Source organism: Budorcas taxicolor, chromosome 24, assembly GCF_023091745.1.
Source record: "Budorcas taxicolor isolate Tak-1 chromosome 24, Takin1.1, whole genome shotgun sequence".
Classification (NCBI taxonomy): domain Eukaryota; kingdom Metazoa; phylum Chordata; class Mammalia; order Artiodactyla; family Bovidae; genus Budorcas; species Budorcas taxicolor.
Genome location: NC_068933.1, coordinates 28208971 through 28229891, shown reverse-complemented (window position 1 = coordinate 28229891; position 20921 = coordinate 28208971). Strand labels below are relative to the sequence as shown.

The 20921-nt window shown below is 42.3% G+C and overlaps 1 pseudogene; it reads right to left on the bottom strand.

The window, feature by feature from the left end:
- Positions 1 to 20100: 20100 nt before the first annotated feature.
- Positions 20101 to 20921, bottom strand: part of LOC128068261 (calpain small subunit 1-like) — a 189696-nt pseudogene continuing 188875 nt past the window's right edge.

The following is a 20921-nucleotide window of genomic DNA, read 5'->3' as shown; positions in this document are numbered from 1 at the left end:
CCTGTGTGAGATGGTACCTCATTGTGGTTTTGATTTTCATTAATCTGATAATGAGTGATGTTGAACATCTTTTCATATGTGTGTTAGCCATCTGTATGTCTTCTTTGGAGAAATGTCTGTTTAGTTCTTTGGCCCATTTTTGTTTGGGTCATTTATTTTTCTGGCATTGAGTTGCATGAACTGCTTGGAGATTAATTCTTTGTCAGTTGCTTCATTTGCTGTTATTTTCTCCTATTCTGAAGGCTGTCTTTCCACCTTGCATATAATTTCCTTCATTGTGCAAAAACTTTTAAGTTTAATTAGGTCCCATTTGTTTATTTTTGCTTTTATTTGCTTTACTCTGGGAGGTGGTTCATAGAGGATCTTGCTGTGATTTATGTCAGAGAGTGTTTTGCCTATGTTTTATGCTAGGAGTTTTACAGTGTTTGGTCTTACATTTAGATCTTTAATCCATTTTGAGTTTATTTTTGTGTATGGTGTTAGAAAGTTTTCTAGTTTCATTATTTTATAGGTGGTTGACCAGTTTTCCCAGCACCACTTGTTAAAGAGATTGTCTTTTTCTCCATTGTATATTCTTGCGTCCTTTGTCAAAGGTAAAGTCAAAGATTTCTGTGCTTGTGATGGGTCTGCTAAGATTTTGTGTTTCTTCTGGTTCATTTTTGGAAGGTTATACTTTTCTAAGAATTCATCTATTTCTTCCAAGTTGTCCATTTTATTGGCATGTAGTTGCTGATAGTAGTCTAAGATCCTTTGTATTTATGTGTTGTCTGTTGTGATTTCTCCAGTTTCATTTCCAGTTTTGTTGATTTGATTCTTCTCCCTTTTTTTCTCGATGAGTCTGGCTAATGGTTTGTCTATTTTATTTATCGTCTCAAAGAACCAGCTTTCAGTTTTGTTGATTTTTTGCTATAGTCTCCTTTGTTTCTTTTTCATTTATTTCTGCTCTAATTTTTACGATTTCTTTCTTCCTAACCCTTGGGTTCTTCATTTCTTCTTTTTCTAGTTGCTTTAGGTGTAGAGTTGGGTTATTTATTTGATTTTTCTCATTTCTTGAGGTAAGCTTGTATTACTATGAACCATCCCCTTAGCACTGCTTTTACTGAATCCCATAGGTTTTGAGTTGTTGTGTGTTCATTTTCATTTGTTTCTCTGCATATTTTGATTTCCTTTTAGATTTCTTCTGTGATTTGTTGGTTATTCAGAAACGCCTTGTTTAGCCTCCATATGTTTGTATTTTCAACAGGTTTTTTTTTCTGTAGTTGACATCTAATCTTACTGCATTGTGATCCAAAATGATGTTTGAAATTATTTCAATTTTTTTGACTTTACCAAGGCTAGATTTATGGCCCAGGATGTGATCTATCCTGGAGAATGTTCTGTGTGAACTTGAGAAAAAGGTGAAATTCATTGTTTTGGGGTGAATGTCCTATAGATTTCAATTAAGTCTAACTGGTCCATTGTGTCACTTAAAGTTTGTGTTTCCTTGCTAATTTTCTGTTTGGTGGATCTATCCATAGGTGTGAATGGGGTTTTAAAGTCTCCCACTATTATTGTGTTATTGTTAATTTCCCCTTTCATACTTGTTAGCATGTGCCTTACATACTGAAGTGCTTACATGTTGGGTGCATATATACTATTAATTGTTTTATCTTCTTCTTGGACTGATCCTTTGATTATTATGTAGAGTCCTTCTTTGTCTCTTTTCATGGTCTTTATTTCAAAATCTATTTTATATGATACGAGTTTTGCTACTTCTGCTTTCTTTTGGTCTCCATTTGTATGAAATATCTTTGTAGCCCTTTACTTTAAGTCTGTATGTGTCCTTTGGTTTGAGGTGGGTCTCTTGTAGACAGCATATATAGAGTTCTTGTTTTTGTATCCATTCAGCCAGTCTTTGTCTTTTGGTTGGGGCATTCAACCCATTTACATTTAAGGTAACTATTGATAAGTATGACCCCATTGCCATTGTTTTATTGTTTTGGGTTTGAGTTTATAAACCTTTTCTGTGTTTCCTGTCTAGAGAAGATCCTTTAGCATTTGTTGAAGAGCTGGTTTGGTGGTGCTGAATTCTCTCAGCTTTTGCTTGTCTGTAAAGCTTTTGATTTCTCCTTCATATTTGAATGAGATCCTTGCTGGGTACAGTAGTCTGGGCTGTAGGTTATTTCCTTTCATCACTTTAAGTATGTCCTGCCATTCCCTCCTGGCCTGAAGAGTTTCTATTGAAAGATTAGCTGTTCCCTTATGGGAATCCCCTTGTGTGTTATTTGTTGCTTTTCCCTTGCCGCTTTTAATATTTGCTCTTTGTTAGTTTGATTAATATGTGTCTTGGGGTGTTTCACTTTGAGTTTATCCTATTTGGGACTCTCTGGGTTTCTTGGACTTGGGTGGCTATTTCCTTCCCCATTTTAGGGGAGCTTTCAAGTATTATCTCCTCAAGAGATAATAATACTTTCTCATGGTCTTTCTTTTTGTCTTCTTCTTCTGGGACTCCTATGATTCGAAAGTTGGGGCATTTAACATTGTTCCAGAGGTCTCTGAGGTCTCTCATTTCTTTTAATTCTTTTTCCCTCTCTGCTTCATTTATTCCCACCATTCTATCTTCAACCTCACTACTTATCCTATCTTCTGCCTCAGTTATTCTACTGTTGGTTCCCTCCAGAGTGCTTTTGATCTCACTTACTGCATTATTCATTATTGATTTACTCTTCTTTATTTTTTCTAGGTCCTTGTTAAACATTTCTTGCATCTTCTCAATCCTTGTCTCTAGTCTATTTATCTGTAACTCCATTGTGTTTTCAAGATTTTGGATCATCTGTAGTATCATTATTCTGAATTCTTTTTCAGGTAGACTCCCTATCTACTCCTCTTCTGTTTGGTTTGGTGGGCATTTGTCCTGTTCCTTTACCTGCTGAATATTTCTCTGCCTTTTCATTTTGTTTGGATTGCTGTGTTTGAGATGCCTTTTCTGTAGGCTGGAAGCTCATGGTTCCTATTCATTGTGGAGCCTACTCCCTGTGGGTGGGGTTGGACTAGTGCTTGTTAAGGTTTTCTGGTTAGGGGAGCTTGCATGTGTTCTGGTGGATGGAACTGGATATCGTCTCTTTGCAGTGCAATGAAGTGTCCAGTAGTGAGTTTTGGGGTGTCTATGGGTTTGGCATGGCTTCGGGGAGCCTGTCTTTTAATGCTCAGGGCTGTGTTCCTGCTTTTCTGGAGAATTAGTGTGGTATGTCTTACTGTGGAACTTGGCTCTTGGGTGGAGCTTGGTTTCAGTGTAGGTATGGAGGCTTTTGGGTGAGCTCTTGTCTATTAATGTTCCCTGGCATCAGGAGTTCTCTGATGGTCTCAAGTTTTGGATTTAAGCCTCCTGCCTCTGGCTTTCAGTCTTATTCTTACAGTAGCCTCAAGACTTCTCCATCCACACAGCACAGATGATAGAGCATATAGGTTAATGGTGAAACAATTCTCCACAGCGAGGGACACCCAGATAGTTTCACAGTTGCATGGAGAAGAGAAGAGGGAGGAGAGAGTTAGAGGTAACTGGGAGGAGAAGAGGGGGAGTAAAAAGGGGAGAGAGCAATCCAGCCAGTAATCAGTTCCCTAAGTGTTCTCCACAGCCCAGAACACCCAGAGAGATTCACAGAGTTAAACAGAGAAGAGTAGGGGAAGGGAGGAGACAGAGGTGACCTGGGGGAGAAAAGGGAGGGTCAAAGGGGGAGAGAGCAATCAAGCCATTAATCACACCCCTACGTGAAAATGGATACTGAAGATTAGATTCTTAAAGGTACAAATTTGATAACAAATACCAAAAAGCAAAGATTAAAAACCTAGAGTAGAGGTTCAGTCAGTCAGTCAGTTCAGTCGCTCAGTCGAGTAGAGGTTAGACTCTCAAAAAACAAAGAACAAAATCAATCACAAAAATTATAAAAAATATATATATATATGAAATTTCCTTTAAAAATAGGGTCTTTTTTTGCAAGGTAATAATAGGTTATAAAAATGAAAATTAAAGGAGTAATAAAGAACTTAAGTTTAAAAAAAGATTAAAAAGTGACCACTGTAAAAATATATCTAGGAATTTCTCTGGAGCTGTTGTGGGCAGTGCGGGGTCAGTTCAGTTTCAGATATTTCCTTGTTCCAGCTTGTACTTGTTCTCAAGGTCTATAGGCCCCCTCCAATGCTTAGTTAATGTTAACTACAGGGTTTTAATCTGTTGCACCTGTCACTTCCAGAGCAGTTCCCTCCTCTTTGTTTATTTTGGCTTCCTTTGTTTGCAAGTCTCTTCAGTGTCTAATTTCTGCCCTGACACAAGGGGGTGAAGGTGGCTATTTAGGCTCTGGTGTTCAGTTGTGTTGTGGGGAGTGAAAGTGAAAGTGAAATCACTCAGTTGTGTCCGACTCTTTGCGACCCCATGGACTGTAGCCTACCAGGCTCCTCCGTCTCCGGGATTTTCCAGGCAAGAATACTGGAGTGGGGTGCCATTTAGGGACACTGCAAACAAATATCGCTGGCGCGTGTGGGGAGTGCTCACAGTGTATGGATCACACTGGGTTTGCCCCAGCTCAAGGCAGTGTGTGCTTCCTGGGTCTACAGTGCTCAGGCTCCAGGTTGCTCTGCAGGGGAACTGTCCAAAGTAGGTCCTGCGTTTCGTGCACTTCCCAGGTCTAAGCTGCTTAGGTTCAGGTTCTCGGGTACTCCACAAAGGCACAGACTCAGTTGGGTGTGCATTTTGTGCCCTTCCCAGGTTCGAGCAGCTCAGGCAACCGGGTGCTTGGCGAGTGCGCTATCCCAGGTGGGCCGTGCATCTCAGTCACCTCCCTGGTTCCAGCTGCGCGGCTTCCCAGATGCGGCATGAGCACCATTCAGGTGTGCCGTGTGTCTCCTCTGGGGAGCTCATCTCTGGCTGCGACCCTCCTGGGAGATGTCAACTGTCCAAGATCCCAGGAAGACGTGGTTAGCAACTGGGAGCCTTCTCACAGTTTAGTGGAGGGTGCTGGTCTCTGGGGCTGAGACTGGAAAGCCCCTTGCCTTCTGGCGCTGGCTGTCGCCCGCCTGCCCCTCTGCCTCTGGCTGGGGAGGGGCCAGTCCGCAGCCAGCCAGCTCTCCTTTGGTATTCGCTCAATCTTTTGTTCTGTGAGTGGGCCAGGCTGTGAGTTACAGCCTTTTGTGGCAAAGTACTCTCTTTTTTTTTCTCTCTCTGGTGATCCCACAGTTCGGGTTGCTATCTCACGTTAGCTCCTTCAGATTGTCCTCAGGGCGTTCAGGCCTGGTCCTTACCCTAAGCATGCAGCCGGCGCCTCCCTGTCCAGCCCTTGCTCGCTGGTGGCAGACGCGAGCATCTGGGCTACTTCTCCGCTGGGAGTTGCGGTTAGGCGTGTACTCTGTAGTTGGTTTTTTTTTTCCCCTCCCAGCTATGCTGCCCTCGGAGATTCCAAAGCTCCCCACAGACCCGCCTGAGAGAGGATTTCCTACTGTTGGAAACTGCTCCTTCGTGACTCCTTCCCCAGGACAGGTCTCTGTCCCTAACTCTTTTCTCTCTCTGTCGTTTATATTTTGTTCTAGCCCCTTTTGAAGGGAATGGGCTGCCTTTCTGGGTGTCTGGTGTCCTCTGCCAGTGTTCAGAAGTTGTTTCGTGGAAGTTTCTCAGCACTAAAATGATGAATTTGTGGAGGAGAAAGTGGTCTCCCTCTCCTATTCCTCCTCCATCTTGGGACCGCCCCTGTTGCAGGTTTTAATAATGATGCATACATATAGGTTATTAATGCCTTTTTAGAAACACAACTGACATGCTAGCATTGTTTTTCCTTGTCTTTCACATCAAGTATTATATCACTGTAGTCATCAACATTATAATTATTACGTGGATTTAAAGTCCTCCTAAAAGCAGATGTAAACAAGAACAGTACTAAGAGGCAAGTTAAAAATGCCTACATGAGGAAAGAAGAATGATTTCAAATAAACAACCTAACTGTACAGCTCAAGGAGCTAGAAAAAAGAACAAAGTAAGCCCAAAGTTAGTAAAAGGAAAGAAATGACAAAGATTAGAGCAGAAATAAATGAAATTTTAAAATAGAAAAATAATAATGAAATTGAGTTTGTGTTTTTTTTAAAGTAAACAAAATTGGCAAACCCTGACTTAGATCAACACAAAAATATAAAGGGTACGAGACTACCATGAACAACTGTACACCAAAAACTGGGTAACCTAGAAAAATGAGCAAATTCTTAGAAAAGCACAGCCTAACAAGACAAAATTATGAAGAAATATAAAGACTGAACTCACCTACAACTAGGATGGAGATTGAATCAGGAATCAAAAACTTCCCAATAGGAAAAGCCCAAGACCAGACAGTTTCCTTGGTGATTCTATTAAACATTTAAAGAGAAACTAACACCAAGCCTTCTCAAACGCATTCAAAAATAGAAGACGAGGGAGCACTTTCAAATTATAAAGTTAGCATTATTGGTAAGCCAGACAAAGACTGCCCCCCCCCCCCCCCCCATACAAAAACTATAGGTCAACAAACTTAGGTAATATAGATGAAAAAAATCCTCCACAAAATGCTAGGAAACTAAATGTAACCATACATTAAAAAGATCACGCATAGGCTGTTTCAGCCTATGAAAGTCAATTAATACAATGTACCACATTAGCAGAATAAAGCATTCAAATCACATGATCATGACAATAGAGGCAGAAAACATATTTGAAAAAATTCAGCACCCTTTCATAAAAGAATTGCTCAACAAACAAGGAAGAAATCACCTCAACATAAAAAAGGTCATATATGAAAAGCCCACAGTTAATGCACTCTGCAGTAAAAGACAGAGAGTTTTTTCTCTATGATCGAGAAGGCAAGGATGTCCACTCCCACCACTTCTATTTAACTTAGTACTGAAAGGCCTAGGTAGAGCGATTAGACAAAAAAAAAAAAAAAAAAAAAGAAGGAAGAAAGTAAACAGCATGATCTTCTATATATAGAAAACCCCAAAGACTCCACAATAAAGAAACTTTCAGAAGTGATAAACGAGTTCATTAGAGTTACAGGATCCAAAATCGACACAAAAAAATCAGTTGTGTTTCTGTACACGAACAAGGAAAATCAACCGCAATTGCAATAGTGAAACCTAATATAAGGCTACCTGATGTGAAAAGCCAATGCATTGGAAAAGACCCTGATGCCGGGAAGAAGAGGGTGGCAGAGGACAGAGTGGTTAGCAGCATCACTGACTCAATGGACATGAATCTGAATGAACAGCAGGGGATAGTGAAGGACAGAGGAGCCTACAGTGCTGCAGTCCATGTGGTTGCAAAGAGCTGGACACGACTTAGCCACTGCACCACAGGAACAGCAATATTACTTACACTGCAGGTTTTCTTATTTTGGTGGATGTTCTAGGATTTTAAATATACATTCTTAAGTCATCAGAAGCTGCTTTCAAATATTATGCAACTTTATATACTGTGCAATAACTTATAATAGTATACTTTCATTTCCTCCCTCAAATCTTTGAACTGTCTTTGTTATACACATTACTTCTATACTTGTTATAAACACCACAATACATAAAACACTGTTACTATTTTTGCTTTAGACAATTATGTTTTAAAACGGTTAAAAATAAGGAAATGTGCCTTTTATATTTATCTTTCTTTTTACCGTATTGGAATATCTTGACATCTTTGTGTAAATCTAAATTTCCACCTGGCATCTCATTCCTTCAAACTAGAAAGCTTCCTTAAACATCCCTGGTGGTGCAAATATTTTGGCAGTGAATTCTCTAAGCTTTTGTTTTTCTGGAGAACTCTTTATTTCACCATTATTTTAAAAAGATATTTTCATTGGGTTGAGAATCTGGGTTGCCAGGTTTTTGTTTTTTGAGACTCAGAAGAGGTCACATTACTGTTTTGCATGGTTTCTGAAGAGAATTTTGCTGATGTTTTTCCTTTATATGTATGTTTCTTTTTACTCTGGCTACCTTCAAGATTTTTTTCTTTATGCTTGATTTTTAGCATTTTTGCTATGATATGTTCAGGGACTTGGGGGAAGTGTTTACTTACTCTTTTTTTTTTTTAATTCTCTGCAGTGGCTTCCCAGATGGCTCAATGGTAAAGAATCTGCCTGCCAGTGCAAGAGCTACAGGAGATGCATGTTCGATCTCTGGGTCTAGAAGATTCACTAGGGGAGGAAATGGCATCCCACTCCAATATTCTTCCTTGGGAAATCCCATGGACAGAGGAGCCTGGAGGGCTACAGTCCACAGAGTTGCAAAGAGTCAGACACGACTGAGTGAAGGAGCAGGCATGCACACATTCTCTGAAATGCTTGGATCTGTTTGATTTCTTTCACTAACTTTGGAAAATTCTGTGAATTGATTTGGGCTGCATGTGACAGAGAACCTCAAGTTACAGTGGATTGAAACAAAGTAGAAGTTTGTTTTTCTTTCATAAAAAGAGTCAGAACAATAGGCAGTCTAGAACTTTTATGGCCTGGATCAACATCAAGGGCCAAGTTATTCGTATTGTTTTGTTTTGCAACATGTTTGTGGTGCCTTAGGATCTAACATGGGGCTTTCCTCCTAGCTCAGTCAGTAAAGAATCTGCCTGCAATGCAGGAGACCTGGGTTTGATTCCTGGGTCTGGAAGATCCCCTGGAGAAGGAAATGGCAACCCACGCCAGTATTCTTGCCTGGAGAATCCCATGGACAGAGGAGCCTGGCAGGCTATATCTATGGGGTTAAAAGAATTGGACACGACTGAGCTACTAAGCACACAGGGTCTAACATGGGTGCCTGAGCCTCAGTCATTATTTTAGCATTCAGCCAGGAGGAAAAAAAAATTGGGTAAGGGAGAAGAATGTACCCCTCCCTTCGAAGACTCTTAAGAAACTTCTTGGAAGTCTCATCTGATAATCTTCTTACGGCTAGAACTTAGTCAAGTTGCCCACACTGGACACAAGAAGACTAGGAAATATATTTTTTATTCTGAATGGCCATCTAAATAGCTAAAACCCATGAGGTCTCTGACTAAGAAAACAATAAGGAATATAGAGTAACAGGGGAGGGTAGTAGTCTTTTCCACAGCTGTGTGTAAAAATCATCTCTATAGCCTTTAAAAACTACAAGTAACTGGTGTTTCAAATACCTATTGCTATGTAACAACCACTCCAAAACTTAGTGGCTTTAAACAATAATATTTTCTTATTTCGCATCATTCTGTGCTTGGCTGGGCTCATCAGTTCAGTTGCTCGGTCATGTCCAGCTCTTTGTGACCTCAAGGACTGCAGCACTCCAGGCTTCCCTGTCCATCACCAACTCCCGGAGCTTGCTCAAACTCATGTCCATCAAGTTGGTGATGCCATCCAACCATCTCATCCTCTGTTATCCCTTTCTCCTCCTACCTTCAGTCTTTCCCAATGAATCAGTTCTTCACATCAGGTGGCCAAAGTATTGGAGCTTCAGCTCTAGCATCAGTCCTTCCAATGAACACTCAGGACTGATTTCCTTTAGGATGGACTGGTTGGATATCCTTGCATTCCAAGGGACTTTCAAGAGTCTTCTTCAACACCACAGTTCAAAAGCATCAATTCTTTGGCGCTCAGCTTTCTTTATGGTCCAACTCTCACATCCATACATGCCTACTGGAAAAATCATAGCTTTGACTAGACGGACCTTAGTCGGCAAAGTAACGTCTCTACTTTTTAATATGCTCTCTAGGTTGGTCATAGCTTTTCTTCCAAGGAGGAAGCTAAGCTCAGCTGGATGGTTTTTCTAATCTACACAGTGTCTACTGAGATCACGCATGAGGCTGATTTCGGAGGAGAGCTTGGCCAGCAACATATGGCGGCCTTGCTCACAGGTCTGGGGTCCTGGTAGGGAAGACTGGACTGTTCAGAAGGCTGAAATTCCTCCCTCGTTCCCCATCAGGAGAACCAGGTCTCTATGTGGTGATTGATGGCTCTAAGATGCCAGGTCTCTGAAAGCCCAGATTCAGAGCTGTCATGATGGTGCTTCTATTGTATTCTATTGGTCAAAGTAAGTCACAAGGTTATCCTAGATATAAGACTAGGAGAAAGAGACCTCACCTTTGTATGGGAGGTGAGGCACATGCACAGAATAGAGGAGGAATTGCTGGTGGCTGTCTTTGGCCGTTTCCCAGGTGGCACAGTGGTAAAGAATCCGCCTGCCAATGCAGGAGACACAAGAGATGCAGGTTCAATCCCTGGGTTGGGAAGATCCCTTGGAGAAGGAAGTGGCAAAACACTCCAATGTTCTTGCCTGGGAGATTCCATGGACAGAGGACCCTGGCAGGCTGCAGTCCATGGTGTCACAAGAGTCGCTTGAGCAACTGAACATAAGCACATGTACAAGTCTTTGGCTGCGGTCAGATCACGACTTAGAGATTCCCAGTAGGCTGGGAGTTTGCTGAAGTTGTCTGTATTTAGGGTGAAAGGAAGAAGTGAGGACACTCACAGGTGATTGTGTTTCATATGTGATAGTCTGATTCATCAGCTTCCTCTGATATCACTACCAGAATCCCAGCAGACAAAACCTTGGAAGAACACATAGAAGTACCCATAATGGGACCTCCTAGTGGGCCAGTGGTTAAGACTCCATGCTTCCACTGCAGGAGGTGTGGGTTCAGTCCCTGGTTGGGGAACTAAGGCCTGGCATGCCAAGTGGCACAGCCAAAAAATAGAGAGAGAAAAAAAGAAAAACCCATAATTTCTGCACAGAGCAGTTCCTAAAGTGACAAAATTCCTCTCACAGAGAGTTGTCATCAGTGCAAACAGGTATAAGTTTCTCTGATAGCTCAGTTGGTCAAGAATCCGCCTGCAAGGCAGGAGACCCCAGTTCACTTCCTGGGTCAGGAAGATCTGCCGGAGAAGGGATAGGCTACCCACTCCAATATTCTTGGGCTTCCCTTGTGGCTCAGCTGGTAAAGAATCAGCCTGCAATGTGGGAGGGCTGGGTTTGATCCCTGGGTTGGGAAGATCCTCTGAAGAAGGGAAAGGCTACCCACTCCAGTATTCTGGGCTGGAGAATTCCATGGACTGTATAGTCCATGGGGTCACAGAGTCCATGGGGACACAACTGAGTGACTTTCACTTTCTTTCTAATGTGTGTCTTTATTTTTTAAGATTTCTTTTGATGTAGACCAGTTTTTAAAAGGCTTTAATGAATTTGTTACAATATTCCTTCTGTTTTATGTTTTGTTTTGTTTTGGCTGTGAGGCATGAGGGATCTTAACTCCCCACCAGGGAATGAACCAGCACCCCCTGCATTGGAAGGAGAAGTATCAACCCTTGGACCACTAGGGAATTCTGTCTAAAGTGTGTCTTTAAAATATGTGTCCCTTTGACCTAGTGATTCCATTTTTAAAGACTCTGTCATAAGCACATAGTTTAACAAGTGTGAACAACGATGTGTTTTGAACTGTTTCGTACACAAATAAGAAATTGGAAATAATTGAATATTTATTAGAAAAGGGAGATTTATGTACAGGGATAATAGAATACACTATAGTTTTGAAGGATAATAAAGTGTGAAAGATCTTCACCATACACGAAGTGGTAAAAGTGATCTAAAGAGAAGATAAATTTAGACAAGCATAAATTAGATACAATTTCCTTTTTTGCAAAATTGTACATTACACAAGAAAATGTCTAGAAGGATACTTGTTAACAATGGTCATATTATGGTTTCTATTTCTTTTTCTCAGTTGTATTTTCTAAAACATTTTTTTACAATAAATAAGACTCTTAATGACTAAAATTATATACAACATTTAATACTAAAGCAGTTGTACAGAACTCACTTGGCTTGGTTTGTGTTTTCCAAATATAACCATGTAAGTGAGGTTTATGTGAGTTCTCTTTGTTCTTCTCAAGGAACAGAGAATTATATTCAAGCATTCCCTTTCTGGATATAATTGTAATTTTTGAGCCTTGCCATCTGTGTGGGGCTTCTTGCATTTCTCCTTACTGGTTCAGGCTTTCAGCTACACTTTGGAATAATTACAACAGAACTAACCTTGAAGTTATCACCTCTGATAGCAAAAGAAGACAAGATCCTGGGAATCTGGATTTTTTTTTTTTTCTGTGAAGCCTGTGGGATCTTAGTTACCTGTCCAGGGGTCGAATCCACACCCCCTGCATTGGAAGGCAATGTCTTAACTGCTGGACCACTTGGGAAGTCCCGATCTTAATTTTTCTTGCGGTAGAAGCATATTCTTTTTTAAATTGCACATCTCCTTTACACTTTTTCTTAGGTTGTGTGTAGGTTCCAGAGGGGATCCCGGGTACTACGTCCTGGGGGACCATCGGGGTCTCTGTCTTGAGACATCCATGGCTCCATCTTGTCCTTATTCAGAAGGACCACTGTTACTGACAGTGAGCCCTCTCCAGATCTGGGGGCTCTCTTAGCTGCTCCTGCATCCCTCAGAAGTGGATTTAAAATTATCCCACCCTTCACAAACATCCCTTGGGCTCCTAGGAAACCAGCCGGGGCTGCGGAAGAGCCTTCACCACCTATTTCCAGTCAAGTGCTCCTGCACCCTGTTGCAGTAGGGGGCGCTCTGAGGCCTTGTCTTGGGAACCCTACCTGGGATGGTCCATGGGGAGAGGACGGTTCATGGGGAGCAGCCGGCTCACTGCCTCCGGATTCCTCGGATGTTGCTACAGTTTCTACTGTTTCTATTTTCCTTTCCCCTTCATTTCTGACTTAATGAAGGGCTCTGTCTCAGTGGATATGTAACCTTTTATTCTACCACTTCAGGGGAAAAGTTGCTCTGTGTTCTACCAAATCCTTGAAACTCAAAAGCCAAGATTTAAAGGCAGTGATAAGGTGTCACTGTTACATGAGGGGTTTGTGATAGGATTCTTTTTTGTAATCTTTACCAAGCTGTGGTGGCATCCTTTTACTATACTGAGATGTCTACTGCTATCAAGGATGGGCATTGCATTTTATCAATTGCTAAGTATCTATTGAGATAACCATGTATTTTTCCTTATATACCTTCTAAAGCAGTAAATCACATTAATAGATAAGTATATAGTCAGTCTTCTGTATTTCTGAAGGAAGGTCTCCTTTGTCATGAATTATCAGCTTTTTACTATGCTGGTGGCTTATTGAAAGGGTCACTGAGATTCTGAAAGCCTATGGTTGAATTTGAGCTTTTTGTAGGTGCCTGACTCTGATCAAGTCACTTAATTTTCATTAACTTTAGTTCCCTCAAGGGTAATACGAGTACATTCCATTTTGTTCACAAAGTAGCTGTTAGGATTAGATGACATAGGAGTCTTATTTAATAAAAAGGTTGCATAAATATCATTTATTATCTAAGGTATTGAAGAGAACTGAGTGCTTACACTTAGATTCCCCGGTTGGGAAGCATGAGCTGTGTAGTATAGCACTAGCGAGAGTGAGCTCGTGCATTGAATTAGCGCTTTGTGCAACTCGCCTTTTTCCAAGTGGCCTTGGCTCCATCCCCCAAATGGAAGAGGAACCTAAGGCACACAGGATGATAATTGATTTTCACCAAGACTGCTTCGATGTTAGAAACGCCATCATGGCCTTGTCTGAGAGTGCCGGGATACCAACCAATCGTTCTTACTTTGTATCTGAAGCTACTTCTTCAAGAATAAAGGCTTCATTTTGATGGGTAGAAAGAAAATGGCCCCTGGGATGGTATTTTGAAGGTTGACCACTAGATGGCATCATGAACCTGTCAGAATTGGTTTAATGAGGCATTTATTCACCAGTTAAATACTAATTAGTTAAAGTTATTAGTAAATGCGAAGTTAGTGATAATACTAGCACCATCTTTGAGAAAGCTGCTTGTACCCATTGTTTTGAATGTCAGCTAAAGGTAGCAGTAATACACGGCTATCTGGGGACACTTGTTTAGCTCCACTTCAAAGTAATTACCTCTATAAGGAAAATAATTACATTATAGCAAATAGAATGGATGTACTCTCAGAAACAGAAAATCAGTGAGAAATTCTATCCAAAAAACTAAACATATTTTTCATTCTCAATTGAATTGCTTTTGTGAGATAAATGAATTCTAAAAAGGGTTTCGATAAGTATATCAACAACAAGATTAAACTTGGCTTTAAAAGGAAGTGGGTAGGATGACAATGCGGAAATAATTTTAGGTTTAACTCAGTGAAGGCTGCTTATTCTGAGGTTCCTTTTGGCAATGGGATACTTAGATGGATGGAATTTTAGGTAGTAATAATAACAAATGATATGATGAATGTTTTTAATTCTTATTTTAATTCATATTAAATGTTATGATAGGAAGTAACTGAATGTAAGGCTAGGCCCTCTTTGTTGGGGATGCTGATAGTAGCATTAACTCACCCTAAACAAACGCTGGCTTTTCTGTTTTTATCTTTGTGTTGTTTTATCTTTTGGCAGCATCTCACACAGCATGTGGGATATTAGTTCCCGGCCCCCTGCACTGGCAGCCTTGAGTCTTAAGCAGTGGACTGCCAGGGAATAAACCTCTGGTTTATTCTTCTGCTTTCCTATAATCTCATTTACCCCCTCCATGCATTTCTACTTCCTCTAGTACACCTTTACAGGTTTCCCTTGCTATCAGAAAGTAGAGTGTTTCAATGGAACCTTTCACAAGCCACAGCGGTGTAAAGCAAAGAAGTGATTATATTAGGACATGTCTTGTTAACAGAAGCACAAAATACATGGAGATAAAGTACAGATGCTCAAAGACACAGTTCAAAGCCACAGCGGCTGGGTGCTCAGTGTGGTTGTGGGGAAGAAGCTTGGTAGGGCCACCCTCCTTGTTCCGGGCACCCCTCTGCTTCTACAAACAAATGCTGCACACTTGTTTTGCTTTTCGCCTTTTATGGTCAAAGCAAAAATCTCCTTCAGATTTCTTTCCATTAGAGAAAGTTAGTACTCATGCAGGTCTTCTGTAAAAGCAGAGTGCCTTGGAGTGAAGTTTTGAAAATCAGGGGATACCTGCACTGACTCTCGTAGTATTTTAAAGGATATAACAAGTTTCTCTTTTTAAAAAAAAATTTGCTTATTTATTTAGTTATTTTTGTGGCTGCGCTAGGTCTTTGTAGCTCTGAGGGCTCTTCTCTAGTTGTGATGAGTATGGGGTCCTCTCTAGTTGTGGTATGAAGGCGTCTCTTGTTGTGGACCGTGGACTCCAGGCACATATATTTGCAGCACGTGGGTTCAATAGTTGCAGCTCCCGGGCTTTAAAGCACAGGCTCAATAGTCGTGGCACATGGGATTAGTTGCTCCATGGCTTGCGGGGTATTCCTGGGCCAGGGATGAAACTGTGTCTCCTGCATTGGCAGGTGCCTTCTTTACCACTGACCCACCTGGGGAGCCCTACATCAAGCTCTCTTGAATTTCTAACTTGTGCTCAATCCTATTCCGAATGTTCTTGTGTGTGTGCTAAGTCACTTCAATCATGTCTGTCTCTTTGCAACCCCATGGACTGTAGCCCACCAGGCTCCTCTGTCTGTGGGATTTTCCAGGCAGGAATACTGAAGTGGGTTGCCATGCCCTCTTCCAGGGGATCCTCCCGACCCAGGGATCAAACCTGCATCTCTTAAGTCTCCTGCATTGGCAGGCAGGTTCTTTACCACTATGGTCACCTGGGAATGTTCTTATTATCATATGTTTGTGATGATGCTTATTAGGGATCTTTTTACAACTATGAAATAACAGACCTGTCGTCAACAATTCCATAATTTATATGTATGGACATGCTTGATAAAGAAAAGACCAATTTCTAATGTCCAGGAGGTCTGAGGAAAGGAAAAAAAAGGAGAAGAAATATCCCAAAATGTAGTGCATAGCAATTCATTATCTAGAGCTGTGATCCCACAGAAAAGTTCATAAATGTCAAGGATCCTAAGAAAATATATTTACAGTTTTCCTGGGTCAAATTTTTGGCTTCAAACTTTATTTCACGGTTTTGAGGAATTCTGTCTTCACAGTTAATCAGTAAATGGTCAACATTTAAGTCATGCCACTCTTCTGAAATCAACCAAAGTTCAAGTAGAATTTCTTAGTCAAGTGTTGTCATGCTGACTAAGGGCAAGGGTGAGGGAAGGTGGGAGAGGATTGGGGCCATCACAGAAGGCACGTGAACAATAACAACTTCATTCTAGGGCTGGAGAGTTCTCCAAGTCCAGGAGTCAGAGTTCCTCACCAATGGGAGAGGTGGGAGCTTGAACTGCCCCCTTAGGTCAGTGGGAGAAAAATGTTTGGAATGTTATTTGCATAACTGTGACCTCAATTCAATATAACATGCCCGGGCAGGTAGAATCCACTCCCCTGGAGGTCGAAGTCTCAAGGGTATACTTTTACCATTTCAATGAGAGATATTCTTATCATGGGATAATGGTCTCATCTACATAAGGTGAGATTATAAGTTAATGTGATTCATTTAACAAGAACACGTGTAACCGAATGTATGCTCTGTCCCGTTTGACTCTTTCTTACACATTCTTCTGTGTAAAAGAATGACTAAAATGCAGTTATCTTTCTCATCAAAAGAAATCAGATTATTTCTATTAGAAGCGTCCCTCTCTCCACCAAGTCAACGTCAGTCTCCCGTTTTATCCTAACACAAAGAGCATTCAGGAGCAAGGGTGAAGATGTTAGGGGAAGCACACTGATAGAAACCGCCCACCCTGGCCAGGCACCATAGTAACGTTTGCATGAGTTGTTTTATGACAGGAGATCCTGATAAGGAATAGGGAACTAATAAGCCTCAACCAACCGGAAGAGTTCGGGAAAGGTCTAAAAGAGACACCGTGTGTCCGTCCATTTCCCAGAATCCCTCTCGCTAGCATCCGTCTTGGCTGAGCCATGCATGCGCCACCAGGAAAGACTGAATTAGAATGATTGGCCAAAGACCACCCGGAAACTAATCCCATCACCATAAAACCTGAGACTGTGAGCCACGCGGCAGAGCAGTTCTCCTGGGTTCCCTTACCCTCCTGCTCTCCACCCGGATGTCCTTTCCCAATAAAATCTCTTGCTTTGTCAGCACATGTGTCTCCTCGTACAATTCATTTCTGAGTGTTAGACAACAGCCCAGTTTCGGGCCCTGGAAGGGGTCCCTCTTCCTGCAACAAAGAGGCCAATGGACAGAGATACCCTGGAAAGAACCTTGAAATGTGAGACCCAGTACCACCTTTGCCTTGGAGCAACTTTGTGCCTTTGGGCCAGTCAGGTGACCTCTTAAGGCTCCAGCTTCCTGGTCTGTAGAATATGGAGCTGAATCAAGGAGTTTCTCTTGCTGTGGGTTTCTACCCATTGAGCACAGTAGAGTCACTGAGAGTCTTTGAAGGGGATGAGTTCCTTGAAATAAGTAATGGTATTTTAAACCCAGAGCTTACCACAAGGCATGACATATAGTCAGGTTGCCAAAGTAGCAAATAAACACAGGATGTTCAGGGAAACTTGGATTTCAGATAAATGATGAATACATTTTTAGCATGAGCATGTCCCAAATATTTCTCTGACAACTCCACACATAACAGGAAGTCCAAGTTTGTATCTGGAATGAATTTACATCATCAAGCCTCTACAGGGGGAGATTTAGATGAAGAAGGTAAAGAGGAAAGAGGTGTGTGTTTCCATAGATTTTCAGTTACACATGAGGAGTCCCTTTCTCTCTCTCTCTCTCTCTTTTTTCTTCCCCCCAAGCTTAACAGCCTTGACTGAAGTACTTTTTAAACCTTTGATAAGAACTATTATATCAGCTGAAGTGCTTTAGTCTGTTGAGTAAAGTATTGTTGCTTAGTCACTGAATTGTGTCTGACTCTTTGTGATCCCATGGACTGTAGCTCTCCAGGCTCCCCTGTCCATGGAATTCTCCAGGCAAGAATACTGGAATGGGTGGCCATTCTCTTCTCCAGGGAAACTTCACAACCCAGGGATCGAATCTGGGTCTCCTGCATTGCAGGCAGATACTTTACCACTGGATCACCAGGGAAGTCCAGGTGTTGTTCTTTGGAAGTCTTTTATATGTTAAACCCTGACTCAAAACAAAGACACATCTATGTTGGGCCTAACATAACCCTTTAGACATGGTATCCTTTAGTCAGAATGATTACAACATCAAAAGTTCATGATCACTTTTTGCTCAGAGAAAAATTTTTTTAACTCGAAGAAACCTTTTTCTTTTTCCCATTATTCACTTCAATCTTTCATGCCAAGCATATGGCACAGTATCCCATGGAGTATATGTACAACAGGCTTAGAAAAGCTGGCAGAATCCTCTTTTCAGAGGGGGGTTTCTTTCAGCTGGAATTCATCCAAATATACTTTCATTTTTAAGTAGGTTATTAGAAGGAAGGTAAAACAGATAATAATTTTCTTTTGACGCCTGATACTGCCCAAGATTCTTAAAGTGCTCTGTACTCTGGTTTCAACCTCCCATCACTTTGATCAGGCGGAGCAGGCCAACGTGCGTGTTTTAGTGTGGGGAATATTTAACTAGCCTCAAGACCTGCAAAAGGGGTTTGGCCCTGATTTTTCACACAGTGTTATACACTTTTGTTCACCATGTAAATGGGGTGTGTAACTGGGGTAAATTCTTTCACAGTTCTCCTAAAGCACACATATTAAAGAGTATTTTCCCAAAGCTTACATAAAATTCCAAGTGGTATACACAGTAAGTTTTAAATGTTACATATGGAGAAAAGAGAAGAAAGAAAACTGGTATTTAATGAATAGCTTTGCTATTCCAGACATGATGCTAAATGTCTGACATGTTTGAATTTATAAAATCTTGCAAACTACTTTTGGGGGTTATTTTACAGGCTATTGATTCATCCAAGGTTATCCAATCTAATGAACATCAGGGACACAATGAGAATGATTGCCAAAGGCTACTCCTGCAAAGGGAGCGATGTGGGTTTCTACAAACATACACTTGATAAGGGAGTTTTTTCTTAGTCTGTATCTTTGCTTGTTTGTTAAAATAGAGTCTCTCTTTAGGGTGGAATTGCAGAGCAGGCTTTAAATCTAAAACAGCACTCTCCTGATCACAAGCAGGATATTCAAGCAGAGATCATTTCTTCAGAAAGATGTGTGCAGTTTCTTCTGCCCACAGGTAAGGGTAGTCAGAGTTTCTGGAATTCCCTGTGTTACACATTCCAAGCACAACAAATCAATCATTAATTATTTTCAGGAAGAGTGTTCACAGTTCTCTTCTTTCTTTAGGTGTATGACAGAACTGTGAGGAACAAAGCAAAAACCCTGGGTACATGGTATTGGCTTGGCCAAAAAGTTCATTCTGGTTTCTCCATAGCATCTTACTGAAAAACCCAAATGAACTTTTTGGCCAACCCAATACTTAGGCAGCATCTGATCCAGGGTCTCCTTTGTTTACAGATCCTTTAAATTCAACACAGCTTCATCCTTTCCTGAGGGCAAAGAAGGGGGAGAGGATAGATTTTTGTAATGAGCGAGTAAATGGCTATTGAACTTTCTTGGCCTAATTATGTAAATCTGAATCGTAGCTCAAAATAACACAGGCTTAGAATCTTGAGCTGTCTGTGAATTCTTCAAAAAAGGCTTGGAGGTATGCATAAGAGTTTATAGCGACTACATGAGAAAAGTTTGCACTTTTTTTTTAGAGACAGCAACAACTGGGGTGAATATGTATCTTCCTGGGCCTGGCAGGCTGGGAGCAGAGCACAGACAAAGGTACTGAGGCTTGTGGGCCTGTGATGGCCTGGATTTCGCCTCCCAGGTGGTAATGAAATGGATGTGTAGGGACTGAGGAGATCTTCCCAGAACTGAGAGGAGGGCCTTTGTGATGTGGAAGCAACACAAGCATTGAGCATGGCACAGGTGCAGGAGAGGGGGTGCAGTGGGGGGTGAGATGGGGTGTGCTGGGGTGGGGTGACCCTGGGGGCACGGCCTGCTGAAGCACATTGCGTTCTGGCTGTTGACTCGAGAAGCTGGGTGCAGGGGGCTAGGAGAATGGAAAGGCTCCTGAAGGTGTGTCCGCGGACAGGATCGGCCCTGCGTGAAACCAGGAGAGTCCAGGGTAACTCCCATAGGAAGGCGATGAGAGGGCAGGTCCCGGGCTCCCGCTCAGGAATCCACGGACAGCTGTAGCCCCTCCTGCGTGTCCACCTGGATCTGGCCAGTGCCACCTCTGTCAAGAGTTCTGAAGGCTCGGAAAACTGACCAGCTGGGCCAGAGAGCTGATGAAGCTGTCAACACCCACGTTTCCTCCCTCATCTGAGCGGCTTCGGACGATACTGTCGTGGAGAGCCTCATTCAAGTAGAGTCGTGATGCCTCAAAGGTCCCTGGGGAGTTCCCCGCTGCCTACGGTCCCTAAACCAGCAATGGTCAAACTGTATATTTCCTGCCACTTCTGAATGTCGTTCCATAAGCACTAGAATTCCTCAAAGTCCAGCTTGCTGGTCGTGACACTATCGATCACGGCCACCAGGCTGCGACAGGTATCAATGCCCAAACGATCAGCCTTCAGATCAGGATGTTGGGTTATGACTTGGTTGAGAAGGTCTGAGAGTTCTGTGGCAGTGAGTGCCCTGTGTCTACTGTCAGCTAGGCAGAGAGCCTCGGGAACTGCCGGACTTCCTCACCATCTGGCCTAGAGGATGGAGTGAGGCGTGCAAGGGGCAGGGTCTGGGCAGTGCTGCGCCGGCGCCTCCTGGTCCCTCGCCAAAGACCCCGCCCAGGATGCACGTGGCGGTCCCGCCAGCACCGCTGCCACCGAGGCTGGCGCTCCTGCAGCGTTCCCCCGACCCACGTCTCCTCTCAGTTCCACCCAGGTTCCACCTTCTCTTCCCTTGCCTCTGCCTCCCCGCCTCCCCGCCCACCTCCGACCCGCTTCTCACCAGCGCCGTGGCTGTGAGTCAAGATTCCCTCACGCTCACCGTCCGCT